The sequence below is a fragment of the Castor canadensis genome, chromosome 18, assembly GCF_047511655.1.
Source record: "Castor canadensis chromosome 18, mCasCan1.hap1v2, whole genome shotgun sequence".
Classification (NCBI taxonomy): domain Eukaryota; kingdom Metazoa; phylum Chordata; class Mammalia; order Rodentia; family Castoridae; genus Castor; species Castor canadensis.
In genome coordinates, this window is record NC_133403.1 from 26,107,247 (window position 1) to 26,127,525 (window position 20,279).

Genomic DNA, 20,279 nt, shown 5'->3' on the forward strand with positions numbered 1-20,279 from the left:
GATTCTCCTTCTTTTCTATAATGAGCATAGCTCCATATTTTATGTGTTCAGAGTTTTTTTTGTTATATACAGGTCTGAAAGCCCAATTTACTCAGTGTGATCATTTACCCTGTGTAGGAAAATATTTTCCCTTTTGTGGTTTGCTACCAGTTTTTAAGATTTTCTTTCTTACATATGTTAGAATACTTTATATAGATTGTGGCAGTTTTATTTTTTGAATTTTTGATATGTGTCAAAAAATTGATTAATTTATATGACTGGAATTTTACTCCTTTCTTTATCAAAGCAATGATCACTTTTTCATTTTAAATCATGCATATACTTAATGCTTTTTTGCCACATCAAAAATTTTCTTTCCACTTTCATCTCAATTTATTTGTTCTAAAAGGTGTGATATTATTTGAGTAGCCTCTTTTTATATTTATATCTCATTCACATAAATCTTTAATTATATCTATGTAGATGATTTCAAGAATAGGTAACTTATGGCCACCTTGAGTTTGCAATTTTGTTGTCAGGAATTTCCTCAACATTCTAATATCATGGTAACCTTCTTGTTCACAGTGTTTAGCAAACACATAACAACATAGTTTTCAAAACTGTAAGACTTTAGAGTATACATGTGATATATTTATAGTTCTGCTCTTCAAGATGTTTTAAATTTTTCGGCTTACCTTAGACTTTTGAAAGTTGTGTTAATATGTATAAGTATTTACATGAAACTTTTCAGCATTATTATCTTTCCTCAGTTTATGTATATGTGCCTTCTTATATATTCATGTTATAGAAACTTTTTTATACTGAATATTACTTCAGCACTCTCTCACATGCTTCACAATTTATTAGGCTCAATCATAATTACTGATATTTTATTGTTTTCATCACACCAAAATTTGTTTCTTAATATTAGAATGCATTTTTCTTTGATATTATTTCTAAATTTTTAATAATATATGGTAAAAATTTATTGTCCTAGTCCATGGCCATCCTGATGCTTGTAACATGTGGTAAACTTCTTAGATGTCCTTGTGAGCTTTCAAGGTTCCTCAAATTCTATTATGTACTGATCACATTCATTTGTACAGTGACTAGTTAACAGATTATGGAAACATGATTAATTTCCTTCTACACTCAATTATTGCCTTTTAAATTGCTGATTGGATTTTAACATAACATTTTTATAGAAAAAATTTTACCATATGACAATGGGTATTGGATTTTCTCTTTAATAATTAATTAACATGTGGAAAAGTGTATTTGATTCTCCCATATTGAATATTTTCTTCTCTTCTAGAAAGCAAGGGTAATGTTCACTTTTTCACAGACAATGAGAAGTACATCTCCTTCTGTTATATCTTCTTTGAAGTTACTCATTTCTCATTATTCTCCTACCAATGTAGTTTCTATTTTAATACCCGAGTGATTAATTTCTCACTTTGTTTTATTGTGAATTTTTGCCTATCTCTATGTATGTGTTTTATATACTAGTCATGATCTATTCTGTCACTTATAAATGTGGCCCAACTCTTTCTTTCTCCTCATCCTGAGATTTACACCTTCCTCCATTCTTTGCATTTTCATGATAGCCTTTCTGAATACAGGACTGAAAATTAACTAAGCATGATTTTGCACATCCTCATTGAAGATATTCTTTTGCTTTCCTGATTTAGTACTGGATTTAAATTTTATCCTTTCTTATGAAAATTCCATAAAAGCCTATGTAGGATGTAGCAACCATATTTTTAGATATTTTCATATATTATGTGGCATTAATTAAGTTATGTGACTGATATTTTCCCTGTTTCCACTGAAAATGCAACCACCAACTTTCAATTTTATGTAAATAATATACTTACTGTTATGTTTACTCATTAACATTTTTATTTTATTTTCACTTAATCTCAGTATATTTTCCCAGGTAGTTGAATGTGTGTTGAAAATTTCATTTAAATTTACATAGCTCTTAGTGAAATTTTTTATTGGAAAGATTAGTTACGCCACTGACCCATTGGATTTTCTTTGTTATATAATGCTGCCAAAAACTTCTTTAAAATTCTACCTTGTTCTGTGAATCTTAATGTATACAGTTTTTAGCATCCAGCTGAAACCACTAGTAAATTATTAATTACCTCAATTTATTTTCTGCTCCAATTTCTACAGGATTTTGAGTTGTCTATGACCCTTACAAATTATAGGATCATAGATCTAGATTTGACTATAATTTGTTCTTCACTATTGTTCTGGCATATTGATGGTAATTTTTAGCCATGTTTCTAAATGTGATTTTCTGTGTGTTTCATATTGATTTTGTCCCAATGAATTTTTTCTGCATACTTCTGCAAACTTTTAAATATGTTAGTATTCCCTCAAAATTATTTACTGTTTCAACTTTCATTATATTATATTATAAATTTTCAACAGTTTGTCTGTATTTACTAGTCATTGTGACTATTTAATCTTATGGTAAGTCAATCTTGATGGGTAGCACATGTCCTAAAATTCTTATGATATATGGTTGTGAATTCTCAAAGTTAGTCATATTCTAATTTTTACTGCTTATCTTCATGGCCTAGATGACTACAACAATGGCAACTAATTTTCTACACTCATTTTTTGCCTTTGGAGATATTAATTGACTTTTAATGGTATCATTCTTCGTGAACATTTGAATATGATGCATTTAGGTATTGGCATTATTTTTGATTTTTATATATTTGTGTTTCTTTGAAATTACATCCTTTGAAATTTTTTCCTTCTTCTCTAGAGTGTTATGGTAATGGTGTCACTTATTCCAGTATCTGAAAAGTGCTTTGATGTCCATCATTTTTCCTTTGAAATTGCTCATATCTGATATTTGGATATAACTATATTTTTTTCTATAATATAGTAGTACCTATTTCTTCTCAACATTTTTCTTTAAATTTTAATCTATCGCTACAAACATGTCTATATTCAGACCTAGTCCCATACTGTCATGTGGAAATGTGGTTCATTTTTTTGGCCTTTCGCTCCAAGGAATGAATTTGTATCCATACTCTCAACTATACTGATAGAGTTTGAATATACAGGACTGAAAGCCCAATTACTCCAGTCTGATTTTGTACATTCTTAAGGAAAATATTTGTTTTTGTATTTCCAGGGTTGGTAGTGGATTTAAAGTTTTTTCTGTATTATGACAGTTCCAAAATAGTCGATGTAGGTCATATCATCTTTATTTTTGTGGGTTTTTTGGAACACATTGCAATATTACTTATGTGACTGGATACTACTTTGTCAAAAATGAAATTACTCATTTTTCAATTTTGCCACATGTACTGGAATATTACCTTTTTTTACCTACAAAATTTTGTTTACTTCAATGAATAATCTCAATTGTTCCATAATGGTGGAGAAAGTCTCAATAAATTTATATCTCTCATTTTTTAATCACTACTTATATTTTCAACTCCTGAGAAACCCTGAAAGTCACTAAGATTTTATTTGTCATTGTGCTATCAGAAACTTTCTTAACATTATATTTTTTGATTACCTTCATGTATAGTGTTTAGCAACCAGATTATATCAATCTAAAAATATACTTTACTATATAATAATATATTTATTACACATTATAAATATCTAATCCAGTTTACATGATCCTATATTCTTAAATGTTCTCATCTCCATTTAAATATAATCCTTCATAATGATTATTTTGGTATCTGAGACAATTTTTAAATATGTGTCTTCTAATTTTATTGCTGGCTTTGGTATTGATTTGCTTATTATTTTATAACTTTTGTACTAACTTCTGAACACATTATAGCTCCATACAAATTACAAAAGTTTTCTTTTTACATCACTAGTTTCATTAACATTTGATATCCTATTGCAGGCCTATTTTGATTATTGGAAAATATCCACAACTTCTCAGATTTCATTGAGTTCTCCAAGTTCTTCCAATGCAAACATGTTATTCTGACCTTATTGTGCATTGTGATTTTAAGCTATGATATGAGAACTTGATACTTCTACTTCTGTACTCAATTTTTTTGAAGATGACAATTTTATTTAACCAGACCCATTTCATGTGAAAATTTGAGTATGTTGTATCCAAGTAATGGCCATCTTGTCATGGGGAACATTGGGAATACTGTTTTGAATTTTTCATCCTGAAGTTTGAACCATTTCCATATTCCTAGGTTTCCTGATAGAATTTGCATACAGAGAATGAAAGCAAAATTACTGCAGTCTTATCTTTCATTCATAGAGAAAACAAATTTTCTTTAAAAATTAGTATGTACTGTCAATTTTTTTCTCATGAAATTTAAAATTGTATCTAGGTAGACTATGGCATCTTTACTTGATGACAATTTTGTGTGATTGTGGTATGGTTAATATATGTGTTTGTATGCTTCATCTTTTTTCCTTCATATGCAATATTTAGTTTTTCAATTTTATCTTACAAAAAACATTTAATGGTTGCATTTTTTCCTTTACAAACAATTCCTATTTTTCTATGCTCTGAATATGTTTTTCTAAATATTTGAATGAATTTTAATAATGAGCTGATGAATTAAATCTCTTTGTTCAAATATATGTTTATATAGTTTGACAAATATTGCAAAGGTAACCTGGGCCAACTTGCTTTACTTTGTCATGGTGATATCAGATACTGCCTCAAGTATTTATGATACAAATACTGTGTACACATGAATATAAATGGAAAAGTGATATGTATTGAAACTTACATGAATGGGGATGAGAATGGTGGAAGAGTTGTATTCAAGTAGGATATATTTGATATACTGTAAGAACTCTTGTAAATGTTAAACGTATCCCCATCCAGCACAACAGTAAAAATACTAATTTTTAAATGGTTTCAATAAAAAAAATCTTAAAATTTCAAAAATATTTACTTATTGCATAAACTGTTTAGCAGCAATCTGAATTAAATGTAATAAATTCCCATTTACACTGAATACATATCTTGTTAAACTTTCAATATTTCTATGGAATTTTCATTTGACATTACAGTCTTGAAAAATTTAGGATTGTATATTTACATGTATATATCATATTTCCTTTAACATTATTTTGTTGTATTGTAGGTTATTCTTAAATATGTGTCTTTTTAATTTTTTCCATGGTTTTGGAATTGATTTTGTAATGATTATTTCAGGACTCTCATGCTTATTTATTTTTCATTACTTCATTCCCTCATTACTGCAATTGATTTTTAACTCCTTCTTCAGAGTGTATTTATTAATTGATATCTGAACAGTTTTGTATTTGATTTTGTCTGTACATTTCTATGTGCATTATTGTGAAAATTCATTGATGTAAGCCTGGCACATTCTGATACTTAGAACATGTCCTCAGATTATTTGCTAATGTTTCAAGTTCCTCTGTATGTTATATGTCTGTGTCATCTTCCTATGCATTGAAATTACAAGTCAGTTTATGAGATCCTGAGATTTCACCTCTTTCATTCAGTTTTTCCTTTAGAGATGCTGATTGGGTTTTATTTATTTATTTAATTCGTTTTCTTCTTTTTTACTTTATTGCTTTCCTTGGTATGGGTACATTGTGTTATTTACCCAGATTCTTACAATATATCATATATATTATACATAAGTTCACTTCTTCTATCATTCTCCTTTATCCCCCCCTCCACCAATTCCTGGAGTAGTTTCATCAGGTGTAATTTCTGCATTTACATATATGTGTACACATTTTTTGCTCTGTGCTCACAATCCCAACCCTTTTCCCCATTACCTCCCTCCTCGCACTGGCATGTTCTTCCCCTTCCCTCCTGTTCTCTGATTTCATAGAAGAAAAAAAAGTGAAAAAGTAAAAAGAAAAATATGACATTTTAGACTCTCTAAGACAAAGGTAGCTACACAGGGAGATTTTTGTGCTATATCCATGTATATATGTTTTGTATCTACAATTGGTTGATCTCTTCTAATTTTCTTCATTCTACATCAGTCCTTTTCTTATGGTGGTTTCAGTCGGTTTAAGATTTCTGTATTCATTATGTATAGAGAGTATACCAACCATATTCAAGTTCTTAGTTTCCTTACCCCTCCTGTGCATGACCTCCCCTTGGTGTGACCAATGTTTCATAATATTGCTGCATTTTTATGAGGTCTATATTTCACATATGAGAGACAGCACATGGCTTCTTTTGGCCTGCTGATTATGGTTACCATCATTTCAGATGATGTTCTCCAATTCCAACAATTTACCTGCAAATGACAAAATTTTATTGTTCTTTGTCACTGAGCAAAATTCCATTGCATATCATTAGCATTTTCATAACCCATTTGAGAATAGTGGAACATCTTGGCACTATTGTAACTAGTGCTTCAATAATCATGGGTGTGTATGTGCCTTTTTTGTAAGCTGGCTCACAATCATTTGGGTATATCCCTAGGAGCAGTATTACTGGATCTTGTGACAGATGTATTTTTAATTTTTTTTAAGAAGACTCCATACTGTTTCCTATAGTGGCTGTACTAGCTTACATTCCCATCAGCAGTGTATGAGGGTTCCTTTTTCCCCACTTCCTCACCAGCATTTGTTGTGGTTTGTGTTCTTGATGATAGTTACACTAACAAGAGTAAAATGGACTGGTAATGTGGTTTTGGTTTGCATTTAATTTATGGCAAGGGATAGTTAGCATTTTTTATGCATTTCTTTTAGCCATTTGAAGTTCTTCCTTTGAAAAGGCTACTTTCAGTTCATTTGCCCAGTTCTTCATTAGATCATTGATTTTTTTGTGAGTTTAGTATTTGTGCTCCCTATATATTCTGGTTCTGAGTGGATTTTAATTAGAAGCTTTTCTTTAGAAAATCTGAAATATTAACCTTCCTTCATTTCAAATTACATGCTTTCTGTTTTCTTTCTTCTAGGTTTAGTATTAATTTTGTAATGGTTATTAATTCAGTAGTCTCATGTGCACTTCTCAGTATGTATGGATTCATCCAAATTACTGACTTTTTACCACTTTTGTTACACCATAATTTATTACTTTATATCTGAAAGCAGTTTTACTTTTATTTTGTTTGTTCACATCTATCACAGGTCTGTACAAGGACATTAAATGTTCACTCACTCAAAGCCTGATTGAAAAGTACATTCAGATACTTTTACAAGTTATTCTGTAACAAAATAGCTAAAAAAAATACTGGGTACCATGACTCACCATTTTAGTCCTAGTGACTAGGTAAGCAGAGATTAGAAGGAACAAAGCTAGAGGCTAGCCAGGGTAAACAGTTTGCTAGACCACATCTCAAACTCTAAAAGCTGTGTGAAGGCATATTCCTGTCATATCAGCTTTGCAGTAATCATAAATATGAAAATTGCTGTCTAGGCAGGTTCTGGCATAAATGCAAGGCTCTATTCACAAAATACCTAAATCCAAAAGGTCTGAGAGTGTGGCTCAAGTGGTAGAGAACTGCTTGGCAAGCACAAGATTATTAGTTCCCATCCAAAGTAGCTAAAAATCTGGGATATGGATCACCATCAATACTTAAGTGTGCTTTGAAGTGGGCCTTTGAGTATTGAGATAATATCTGATGAAAATCCATTATCAAAAAAGTGAGGAGGGGAGGGTAAAAGATGGAAATTAATGTGAATAAGGATGATGTACTCCTTAATCAAGAATGAATATAAAACTTTCAAACTTATACTGCTGTAACTTTTTAACTAGTGCTAAATTCTGCATTGCCCCAATGGGTGGATAACTTTAAATAGGATGTAATCAATAAAATATTTGACTTAATGTGTTTGAAAATATATAAGAACTATGGGTCATGGGCTACATAAATATAAGATATAAAAACTTGACTCATATATCATGAAAGTTCAGGTGATGAGAACTAGTCCAAATTTGGCTTTAAGGATTGTACAAACTTTTACTGTATTTCATATAATCTGGGACTTATTTAATAAAATACAGTATCTTATTTGAAATATACAATTTGAAACAAATGAAAGCACACTCTTCATTGAAGTCACTCATATCTACTTATACACTACATGCAATACAGAATCATATTCATTATGTGTTCCAATTTCTCATTCTGCCCTTCATCACTCAAGTTTAGAATTCCTTTTTGCTATTAAATTTGTCAACATTTCCTTTCATAATTTTCAATTTACAACATATATGCAAGCCTTAAGAATGGTAAAAATGACATATTTTAATTTGCTAGTGATGCATTTTGAGCAAGAACATTTTCCCTCAAGAATCTTTACTTAAAATGTTATCAAAACATTAACATGAAAATGGTGAAGATACACACTCTCATAGGAATTTAAATCACAGTAATTCAATTTCACAGGAATTGAAGTACATTCCACAACATCTAGCTAACCAGCCCAATCTCCTATGTCATCATTGTGTGTAAAACATATAAAAATTAAATTTAAACAAAACTATAGCCAAAGACTGAAAATAATATTTCTGATAGGAGAATATGTTGTCTCAGAAACAATCATGATGGTATAATCTGGGAAACTGAGAAGAGAATTAGAGTCACTCAATGAAAGAAAATATCTATATTATGATGAGATCAGAGACTTTTTTCTCTGACAGTTCTATTTTAGGTCATTTTGCACATTCTCTCATTTAATCCCTTCTTCAATGTTGGTATGTGACAGTGTGGATCTATTGCAGGGGAAATGAAATAATGGCTAATAGAAATTTTAGATAACTTTCCTAAGATTATAGCCAGTGAGTAGCAGAACTGAGATTCTAATGTTGGTTTCTGTCTTCAAGGATGTGCTGTTCATACTGCATTATCTCAGTTTTTTTGATTCCAAAAAATTCTACTAACTGTAGTCATTTGACTATCAAATATTTCTGTGAATTTTCAGTAAATTTAGTTCAGCTACCTGATTAGCTATTCAAGAATGATTGTTCATATGCCCAAGGTCACCAATGAGGATTCCCCAAGCATAAGAAAGTCATTTGGAGACCTCCCCTTTGGGGAATTTTTGGATTATGTCTCAATTGGTTTAGAGTGGGCTGTAGGTGAAATAAAAATATAATAAATCTGGGAGACACTCTAGAAAAGGGCCTGCATTAGGCCTTCATAACACCTTAGTTTCTATTTCTGGTACATCCTAACTGATCCCTTTCCTACAACAGCTTTTTTGGGTCTGCATTTCTAGATTATTTCAGTAATCTCATAAAATTTCAATGGTAAATGTTTTGTCATGCTTTTGGTATCAGTGATATTTCATATATTCAAAAACTTTCTTCTTCTCAGCATATCAAGAATTTCTTGTTATCATGTATTTCTTGTTTTCTAGTAATTATTGTAGTTGAAAGTAATTATATTTATGTACGGTCTAGTTAATAAATGAATCTACTTACTGCTATGAGAGAAGATATCACATATTTTAGCTCACTCAGTACTCTATTCCCAAAACTTATGACAATATCACATCCTCAAAAAATGATATTTTCATACATGAATGTTATAAACAAGCAAAAAAACTTCATTGAAATTCAACTTTTTCATTACAAATTTCAGTTAAGGATCTCTTTTCGGGATAATGATATTGTCCACTTTTCTTACAAGCTGAAAATGAATACAAATAAAGTTCATCGTATTCAAGAGCACATTATGAACTCTGTTTTATACAAATTGAGTAAAGGGATATGCATCTTACATAGAAGCTGCTTGTGTTGGTGAAAATCTACATTTGAGTAAAATATGGGAAATCATTGAATCCATTAAATTATGTAATATTAAGAAGAACAAAGGATGAGAAGATAATTATGAACCAACCTTTGAAAAGAAAGAGACAAAGGGAGACACATCAAGGATAGAGGATTGTGTGTTTCATGTTTTGGCAGCAAAGGGATATACTTCTTACAAGTCATGTAAGATTAGGAATAAAAGCATTCCTAATGTAATGCTTAATGTAATTCAGCTTTCTATTGTGTGCCTACACCATGCCAGTGACTTCATTAGGTGATTAGATTAAATAATCCCAAATTGACAAGCTCTCCCAAGATGATCACAGTCAAGTGGATCAGTAAAACCCTAAACAAACTGTCATGAAAATATAGTTATAAAGTGAGGCACATAATCTTCAAGAGATCAACATAGTCATATAACAATGAAAGCTGTTTTAAACTATGAGAGCTTCACTTCTAAGTCCTTTCCTTAGCTTGAGGTTTATGAATAAGCCAAGGGCAAATATGGGAACAAACCAGGTAGAAAAAATTCTTTTGACAAAGAGATTTGTGTCAATAAAAGTAACATGAGGCTGTTTGAAGGATTTAAAAAACTATTGTAGCAGAAAGGCAAAGAACATAGTAGAAACTAGGTGGAGATTAGCCTTTAGAGAGATGGTCATGGGTCAGATCAATGAGGGTTTCAGGCGTATTAAACATTCTGATTTTTGTTCGAAGAGTAATAAGAGATTTTATGCTTTTTAAACAAGCATCTGTCTGCAAAGAAAATAAAAAATAGAGACTACAGATTATAAGAAAAACACATGCACACTTAAAATGAAGAAACCAAGAGAGGAGTGTAAGAAATAAGAGAGCAATCAATAATCAAGCAAAAGATTGGTAAAAGCATCTGTGCATTTGGAGATATGTTATTGCTCTCTGTCAGAGACCCATTTCAGAGGTATAAGGATAGAGAAGTGAGGGGGAGTTGGGAAAATAGTACACACTGTCAGATTTTGGATAAAGAAAATCTTATTTCGAGTTATTGAATCCATGTAAACTAATATAATGTAGACATAACTGTTTCCAGATAAATTTTGCTGTGGAGATAAAGCATTATTTATTACTTATTTATTATTTATTACTTCATTAATATTATTTATTATTATTATTTATTACTTGATTCCATAAATAAAGGTCATGAGGTTATAGACACAATATTAAAGCAAAAAAACCTCTAATTAACTTTTGATCTATAGTGGGATTCTGGGCAAGAATAAGATTATTTTCATGATCTTAAATATTAATTTTTAGACACTGAGGGAAAAGCAGTATAAAAATATTCACCTACCCTCACAAAAATTTTACTCTAATGAGAAAAATATTCAACAAATAAGCAAGTTTATATAGTGATAAATAGAATGAAACAAAGTGATAAATATGTAATAAACCATAATGTAGAAGGTAGTAGATTGGGCAATGTAGAGTCCTTGGGAAAATAAATGACATTTAATTTGGGATGTGAATGACAAGAAAGAACAATCCACATGAAGGTAAGAAAATCTATTGCAGGAAGGGAGAAGGGCAAATATAAAAACTCCAAATCAGAATCAGTTTGATGTTTTAAGGAACCAAAATGAAAACCAACCTATGGGAAGTGAAAGAAATGAAGCAGGAATCTTAAAAGTTTGTGGTCACAAGGTAAGTATAAAATTAGATCATGTAGAGTTTCTTGGGCTTTAGTAATAATTTTGAATGTTTCTTCATCCAATTGGAATCTATCAGAGGATTTTAAACAGGGCCAAGGCAAGACATGTTTCATTTGTTGTAAAAGATTTTACAGATGCTCAGAGCTAAATGGACTGAAGTGTGGAAATGTGGAAACAAGAGTAGTTATGTACTTGCATTGATTGAAAATTTGCTTCCTAGGGGGACAAAATTACTGATTTCAGTTCTATAGTAAATAATTCCAATTGTGGCCAATTTCTGCTGCCAACATAACATACAGTAGTTCATAAAACTGAAAATTCAAAAATTTGTTCCTGAGTTACTTGGTGTGTGATGGTTACAGCACACCGATGATTAGAAAGCTAATGCAACCATCCAAATGAGAGACTGTGGTGGTGTGATAGGGAGGTCATGCTAGAAATGGAAGAAAGATGCAGGACATACTTTGGAGTTAAGTTCCACATAAATCATTATTAGTTTAACTTGGTAAAAGTTGAATGGGAGAAAAAGAAAGGAATAAATTCACTTGAGCAACTAATGTGTAGCTATCTCATGCTGAAGCTGAAAATATTAAGGGAGGAATAGTTTAGGGTAGAGCATGGGGAATGAAATTTGGTTTGATCATATAGTGTTGAGTTACTTGACAAATAATTCAAGATGTCAAGTAAGGTCATTAGACCTAAGTATTAAGAGCCCAAGAGTGAGGTCATGGTCAGAAATATGAATGTGAAGGTCAGTAGCATAATATATTCTAAAGATGAAGTTCTTCTCTTTAATGGACAAAGCAGAAAACTGGGTTTTAAAATTCTTTCAATCAGATTATAGCAGATCTAAATTTCAAAGTGCAAATACAGGCATAAATTATCATAATTACCCTTAATTTTTTAATTCTATAGAATTTTTAAACAACTGACTTTCATTCTGCAAGTGGCAGAATCTCATTCAGTTAAGATTCCCTCTGATGCCTGGGGCAGCAATCTGATGTTCAGGAATCTTATATAGCTGGTAACCTTGCATGGGAAGCATTCATATTTTGGTGTTGAATATCTTTCAGTATTTTATTTCTATCCATTTGTTCATTTTCTATCAGTGTAGTTAATTGATACATCATTTGTTATTCATACTATTGTCATGTACTCAATTTTCTCATCTTCTCTTAGATTCTTAACTTCTCCACAAGTGATTCTGAAACTTCTCCTCACAAAGACCAAAGGAAACACTGTGGCTGTCTTTCAAGTTCTTGATCATATAAGCTACTTTCTAGAGAGATAGAATCTACTCTACCTTACTATAGGAAACTCTCATTCTTTAACCTGAACACACTACCCAGACATTGCTTATCTGGAGTATTGAGGCCTCCTATGAATCTAGTCAGAAGATAAAGGATGGAAATTTCTGTCATCCAAGTCCACCAACTTCCCAAGAAAATCTGAGGTTCACTTATCCTAATGTCTTAATAAGATCTCCACTTCAGGGAGATACAAAATTTCTTCTCCATTAGTGCCTTTGGGTGAGGCCCAAAGGCACTTTTGTCTGGCTGTCACAGCACTTTCCCAAAAGTTGAATGTGTGACATTTACAGATGATAAGACTTCAGTCCAACAGAAATTCAAAATTCTAGCTTCTCTTTCAATATCCAAATTATGGGAACCAACACATCTTCATGTTTACAAATACATTCCATTGTGTTTGATAAGTCCATACTACTAGTTATTCATATCTGCTTTTATTCTTACTAGCTTCATGATCTTGAGGATGGGTGTCAGTTGCCATCTATTGTTCCACTTCTCATGCTTTTTAAAACTTATTTAAACTGTGTAGGCATTTTAACTTTGTGACCACATTTTACTACTTTGATTAGTTTTGATCAACAGATTAAGTAGTATTCATAAATATTTTTCATAATCTATTCTGCATGCTCTTCTACTTTTCCTGTAACTGCCAATTATTTACTTTGACCTTCTGACTTCTCTTATGCAATCTATTTTTGAGCCAACTGCCAACTATTTACTTTGATCTTCTGACTTCTCTTATGCAATCTATTTTGGAGCCAATAATTATTGGATACAATAAATGAAGGAATGATCAAAGGGGAAGAACTAAGAAGGAAAATGATGACATATTGGTAATGCTATAATGTTTTTATTCTCTTTAGTTGTATCATTTAGGGTATAATCAGGAAACAGAAATCACACCAATTATTTTAACAGAGATAATTTAATGTAAAGAATTATTAATCAGAGGCAGAGTTCCAGTGGCTCATGCTTATAATCCTAGCTACTCAGTAGGCAAAGACCTTGAGAATTGCAGTTTGAAGCTAGCCAATTCAAACAGTTCATGAGACCCTATCTCAAAAACCCTTCACAAAAAGAGGGCTGGTGGAGTGGCTCAAGGTAAAGGCCCTGAGTTCAAGACCCAGTATGGAAAGAAAAAGAGTTGGTTTTCAGGATTGGGTAATTTTAAAGACAAAAATGGAGTAAAAATATCATGAAGTAAGCATCTCCAGGAAGTACTTAATCATTCTTCCAATTCTGCTACCATTGCTCTTATGGCTAAGAAGACAAAGAGAGGGGCTTGAACCATTCATATTTCAAAACTTAGATTAGAGTCTTTGAATCCATACTTTCCAAGAGGAGGTGCTGCTTAGTTGGTGCTAATGTTTCTGAGTTCAGAGGAGGATAATCAACCTGCAAGACCTGGGCTCTGAAGAGGTATCAACAGTTTTCTAGTGCTGGTTTCTCTAATATGGGAGGGGTGAGTTTGTTTGCAAGTGTTATAAAATTGCATACTAAGTTCAGCAGGTGCCTATGGAAGAAACAGATTGGTTAGGAGAAAAGGATCATTGTTGTGCTGACATAGACAACATAAGAAAACTAAACAGAAAAAGGAAAGAGCAATAGTTTGTACCTTTTCCAACTTCCAGACTTCTGGTCACTCCTTTGACAGAACCTAATATGGATTTAATTGCTGAAAGAGACAGGTACTTTGAAGACAATCAAAAAAAGTGAGACTATAGATGGACGGGCTTACAATTTAGTAGCAATAACTAAACATTTAAGGTTCTAGCAGTTCTTTTTTGCTTCAAAAGGGAAAACAGCAGCCACAATGACCAATCACAGAACCATATTTATTACCTGCATCTGCCCACCTAACTGCTGAGAAAATAGTTTATTCCCTGGGTCCACAAGGAATAGATACATAAATGAATTAGTTAGAGAAAACACTAATAATTAAATTAAGAACACCTGCAAAATTCAGTAGCTTAAAGATAATAAAACTTTATTTTTTCACCTATGTTATAGTATCAGATTGAAAAATCTCATCTTTTTGGTGGTGTGCATATGTGTGTGGGGGGAGGTGGTGTCAGAGATTGCTCTGTTTCAAATAGTCATTCATAGATCTAGGTAGCATGTTTTGTATTTTCTTGTCTTCCTAATTAAATTTGTACTGTGGATAAACCCATACTTAACTCAATGGAAAGGGAGGCAGAAAAGTATTATAGGCAATAATTTCCTAATAAGTAACTGAAAAATCATTACTCATGTTATTCAACTCAGATACTACTGGGAAAACAGTCACAAGAATAGAAATAGCTAAAGGAGAGGCTAGAAATACAGCTCAGTTAGCTCTACTAGTAAAGAAGGGGAAAAAAGAAATTGGTGGACAACTTAGAGTTTGCCAAGTAAATGTAAGTAATAGGCCAGGTAGAATATCATTTTCCATTTCTCACAAAAAGGTTTCCTTCACATCTTTTTCTGTATCTCCTTTGAATGTCAGAATTAGAGCTTCCATAGATCAGGAATAATTTTATAGCTGTATGTATATTTTCAGAAGTGTTTTATTTAAAGGCCAAAATTTGTGAAGGCATTTCTTCATCTCAAATGCTTGTCATAGCTTCTTCATACATAAATTTGTCTCTACAGCTTTTACTAAGTAGGAATCGATATAAATAGTATTTTATGATTATTGTGACATATTCTTGAGCCTTTTTCTGACTGCCAAAAGCATCCCAACTCCCTTGACTTTGACATTGTAGGTTTTTTCTGCACAGATATCATTTCTTCATAAAATAAGAATATTCTGCACGTACATACTGTGAAAGACTATGACTCCAGGAATGTCATTCTCTCTTCTTGATTCTTGATAGTCTCCTCCTCCAAGTTCAAAAGTGCTCAAACCACCACATGTTTTCTCAGAATATAGGATGGGCAAATTATTTGATCTTCAAGGTTTTCCTCTGCCTTGAAGAGTAGAGGTGCTCCAGCAGCTGGAATTCACTTTTTCTCCTTATGTGTAGGATTTGGGGGAGGATATTTAAAGTCTAGGAGACTTTAAAGTCACCTTTCATGTTTCTTTTATAGCTGTTCCTTTGGGAATCAGAATTTAAGCCTAGTTGTCAGAATCTAGTAAGGATATTATCATCTCCTGGGTGATTATACAGCATTCTGTATGTCCTTTTAAAACAAGTGTCCTATTAGTGTACTGGTGACTCTGAAATCACCACTAACATTTACATCTACTGTATTCTCTATTGAACCAATTCCCCCCACATATTTCAGCTGTTTCCTAATGATTACTAGCTTTAGTCGATGGTTTCAGTTCATATTTCAGGCAGAGAATCTCAGGCCAATAACAGATATACATGACACTAGACTTTATATAATCTTTGATTTCTATTCTGAGTTTCCTTCTCACCATTTATCCCAAGAATGCAGCCCAATGCATGTTACAGAATAATTTTTCTATAAATACTTATCAAACTGATGAATGCTAAGAATAGCCATACCTGAAATATTGGTCATGAAAACTTATTTAAATTAAGGTGATTATAATTTTCCCTATAATTGTTTTAGACAAAGTATAATACTAGTGGTGGAACATTTTGATAAGATGTGTCCTTTTCTAAATTGTCACTGAAGGAATAAATGACCACAACAAATCTTACCTTAATAAAATAGATCTTTATCCAGAAGCCACTCTGAATTTATTTGTATGCCTTTCCCTTTGGCTTGAAGTTACTAAATAATTACTCAAAACTATGTATTTTAAAGGGTTCCCTCTCTGTTGTATTATTCCGCTTCCCTTGTATAATTTTATGTTTTATATAAATAACTGTAACATCAAAAAGGAACAAACTTCAGTACTCTGAAGACATTTGTTGGGATAAAGAAACTGTGTTTGAATATATGAAAACACAGCTACAATCTTCAACAGATTGTAATAACTCTACAAAGCTAAATACAGCAGGGTCCTCATTGAATGGCATGAGAGGGAATCAGAGCTGAAAGTATGCATTTGCTACTTCCCTAACCAGGAATTAGTAATACTTCAGTTACAAGATGACAAAACATTTCTTTCCAACATACAAGTTTTCATAACTAAGGAGACTACCACTTTTTCTTTCTTCTGGGATTTAGGAAGGAAGAAGTAAAAGTAGGTAAAAGGAAAAGAGGCATAAAATTCAGTATCTTTATTTTTTTCCTTTGTATCTTGATGGCTGGAACTTTTGCTATTCTTTATGAGGATACAATGATGTGAATTTCATACTTTATAAAAAATTTTTAAGAAATATGTCTTGATTTTATTCATAAATAATTTTCTCCATAGAAATCCTATTTCGCTCACTGGTTATAGAAACTGGGTCAATTCAGGGTTTCTTACCAACTTCCCAAGGCCATATCTGTGTTTGAAGAGCAGCCTCAGTAATACCAAGCCACTGAGTGCTGTGGGAACACCAGTTCCTCCCAGCATCTGTCCACAGGGGCTTCTGGAGAGAGTCTTTTACTTACTCTGTTCCTTATTCATCAGTCAGATTGCTTCTGGGTAATCTCATGTGGTACTTTTACCTGAGCTCACATGCTTATTTGAGAAATATGAAAATTTAAATAATAATAGAGATTAACTGTAAAATTTATAAATATGATACATACTATGATGAAAAGGCACTATAAAATAACATAATACCAAGGCCTAGACAAGTTGAGGTAATAAAGTACTGCTCTCTTGAGAAAATGATCATTGAACTGAGGTCTAAGGATGAGTATTAATTAAAAGACTGAATTACATAGAGAATAGATTAGTCATGGATAAAGCAAGTTGTGAACAGAGTGAAGAACACATTTAAAGGTCTGTGATAAAAGCCAATTTGAGAAACTAAAGGAAATTCAGTGTGATTTGCTCATAAGACTAAGGATAGACTGTTAGAGTTGCATTTTAGGCAGATGATGGCAATGACTTTGATTTTATTCTAACATCAATGGAGGCCAAATTGTTTTAACCATATGATATATGTGGACTGCTACTCACATCTGAAAAAAATGTTTGACCAAGGTGTATGAAACAGATTACAGGAGATTAAATATACATTTGGTGAAACAGGAATTTACAACTTAAGCCAGGGTAACCTAAGCTTATGGAAATTGAAGTAGGAGGTATTGCTGAAGTCAGTTTGATGATTTGGAGAGACAAATTATATTTGGGACTTGAAGAGAAATGGAGTGTCAAAATGACTCTTAGATTGCTGGCTTCCAGAACAGGATAACATGGAATGGCCTATCATTTGATAAGGTTATTTTTAAGGTTTAATATGACATATTAGCTTTTAACTGTGTCAGGTTGAGTTGACTTTGAGACATCCAAGTATAAGGGTTTAGGCAGGTACTTATGAGGCTCTTGAACATCATGAAAAAAAGCTCTCAGCTGCCTTGTGATTCATAAACCATTACTTGATTGAAATAAGGTAAATGAAACTATGCAAAATGATTGTTTTCTTATATATACATACTTACATACTGTGTGCAATACTTTGAATAAATTGGCCCATAATGTTGCATGTTAATGGCTTGATCCCCAGCCTATAGCACTCTTGAGAAGTGGTGCATTCTTTAAAGAGATGATGCCTTATCAAAGGAAAATAGGTCATTGGAAGGTTTCTATTCCAGGGGATATTAGGACCCAGGCCCATTCTGTCTCTCTCTTTACTTCCTGTGTACAGTGAGGTGAGCATAACTTCTCTGCCACATACTTCTTCAGGAGACTCCATGTTGCCACAGACCCAAAGCAATAGTACCAAGTGACCATAGAATTAAGCCTCTGAAGCTATGAGTCAAAACACATCTTTCCTCAATGTAAGTAGTTTATGTCAGATATTTTGTTACATTGATGGAAACTGACTAAAACCCTAAGTCTGCGTAGGTGGAAGTCAAGTAGAAAAAGAAGATAGCTTAAATTATTAAAAATTCTTTGCTCCCTCAGTTTAGGAAGATTTAATTTCAGTATTGCAATGAATTGAATCATCACATTTTTAAATTGTCCTTGGCAGTATTTGGGATCAAATTCAGGGCCTCCTACATACTAGGCAAGCATTCTAACACTGAGATATTTATCCAGACAAATTTTTGCAAATTTTTATTACAATAGATTTATATTCAATTTAATTTTGAGAATTAGAGCATTTACCAAGGATTTTGTATAGTAAAATATGAACTTCTGCAGAGAAAGTTAACAAAATTAAAACACCTTCATGCTTATACTATTGAAGATTTCATACCTTTGATTAGATCACACACTCAAGGACTAGGTATCAACTTTACTCTTCACTTCAATGTGCAAGTTTAATATTTTTTGTAATTCCTGAAATTTGTGCTTAAAGTAGCACTAAACAAAAGTACATAAATTGTGTTATTTTTACCACTACTTTATACAAAGTTTTTTTCTTGGTAGGTAAATTGTACCAGGAACTAGAGAAAAGGTTAGATTAAAAAGAATTAACCTAGAAGGTAACACCCACGCACAGGAAATCAATGTGAGTCAATGCCCTGTATAGCTATCCTTATCTCAACCAGCAAAACCCCTTGTTCCTTCCTATTATTGCTTATACTCTCTCTACAACAAAATTAGAGATAAGGGCAAAATAGTTTCTTCTGGGTATTGAGGGGGGGAGCGGGAGGGGGTGGAGTGGGTGGTAAGGGAGGGGGTGGGGGCAGGGGGGAGAAATAAACCAAGCCTTGTATGCACATATGAATAATAAAAGAAAAATGAAAAAAAAATTATGTATGGAATTAGGGCCATAAATTCTCTAGGCAGAAATTAAGACTCTCTCCCAAAATCAAGAGTCTTTCATGACCTTTCTGGTTTCAGACAAAGGGATTCCTTAGTCATTTTGGCTCCTCATTATGCTGATTGTGTTCCACATTAGCCAAGAAATTAACTAGTACATGTTTAATTAAGAACCTATGGGCCAGCGGGGTGCCAGTGACTCACACCTGTCATCCTAACTACTTAGGAGGCAGAGCTTGGAGGATCGCAGTTCAAAGCCAGCCCCAGGCAAATAGTTCTTGAGACCCTATCTTGAAAATACACAACACAAAACGGGGCTGGAGGAGTGGCTGAAGTGGTTGAGTACCTGCCTAGCAAGGGCCAGGCCCTGGGGGAAAAAAAAACCCTTCTGTGTGTAATTGTGCTGCAATTAAAAAAAAGTACAATGTATACACATACGAATAAATGAATTAAAACTGTATTTGTTAGGTAGTGGGGTATAGTGGCTCAAGCCTTTAATTCCAGCTAATTGGTAGGTAGAGATTGGGAGGATTATGGTTCAAGGCTAATCAGGGTAAAAAAAAAATAAATAAAATAAAGTAGAATTTTCAGAGACAGAATGGAATTTTCTCTCCTACCAATACTTGTTGCCAGGGAATAAGAATCTCTCAGTTCTTCTGATAACACTCAGTAACTAACCCATGAAGTGCTTAAACCAAACCATGAAAAACACTTCAGGAAAGCAACCAAATCCCACATGCTATCTTAAGGACCATCAAGAAGTTTCACACCTATAAAGTTAACATTAGTTAAAAAGATTTTCAAAGACCTACATTAAA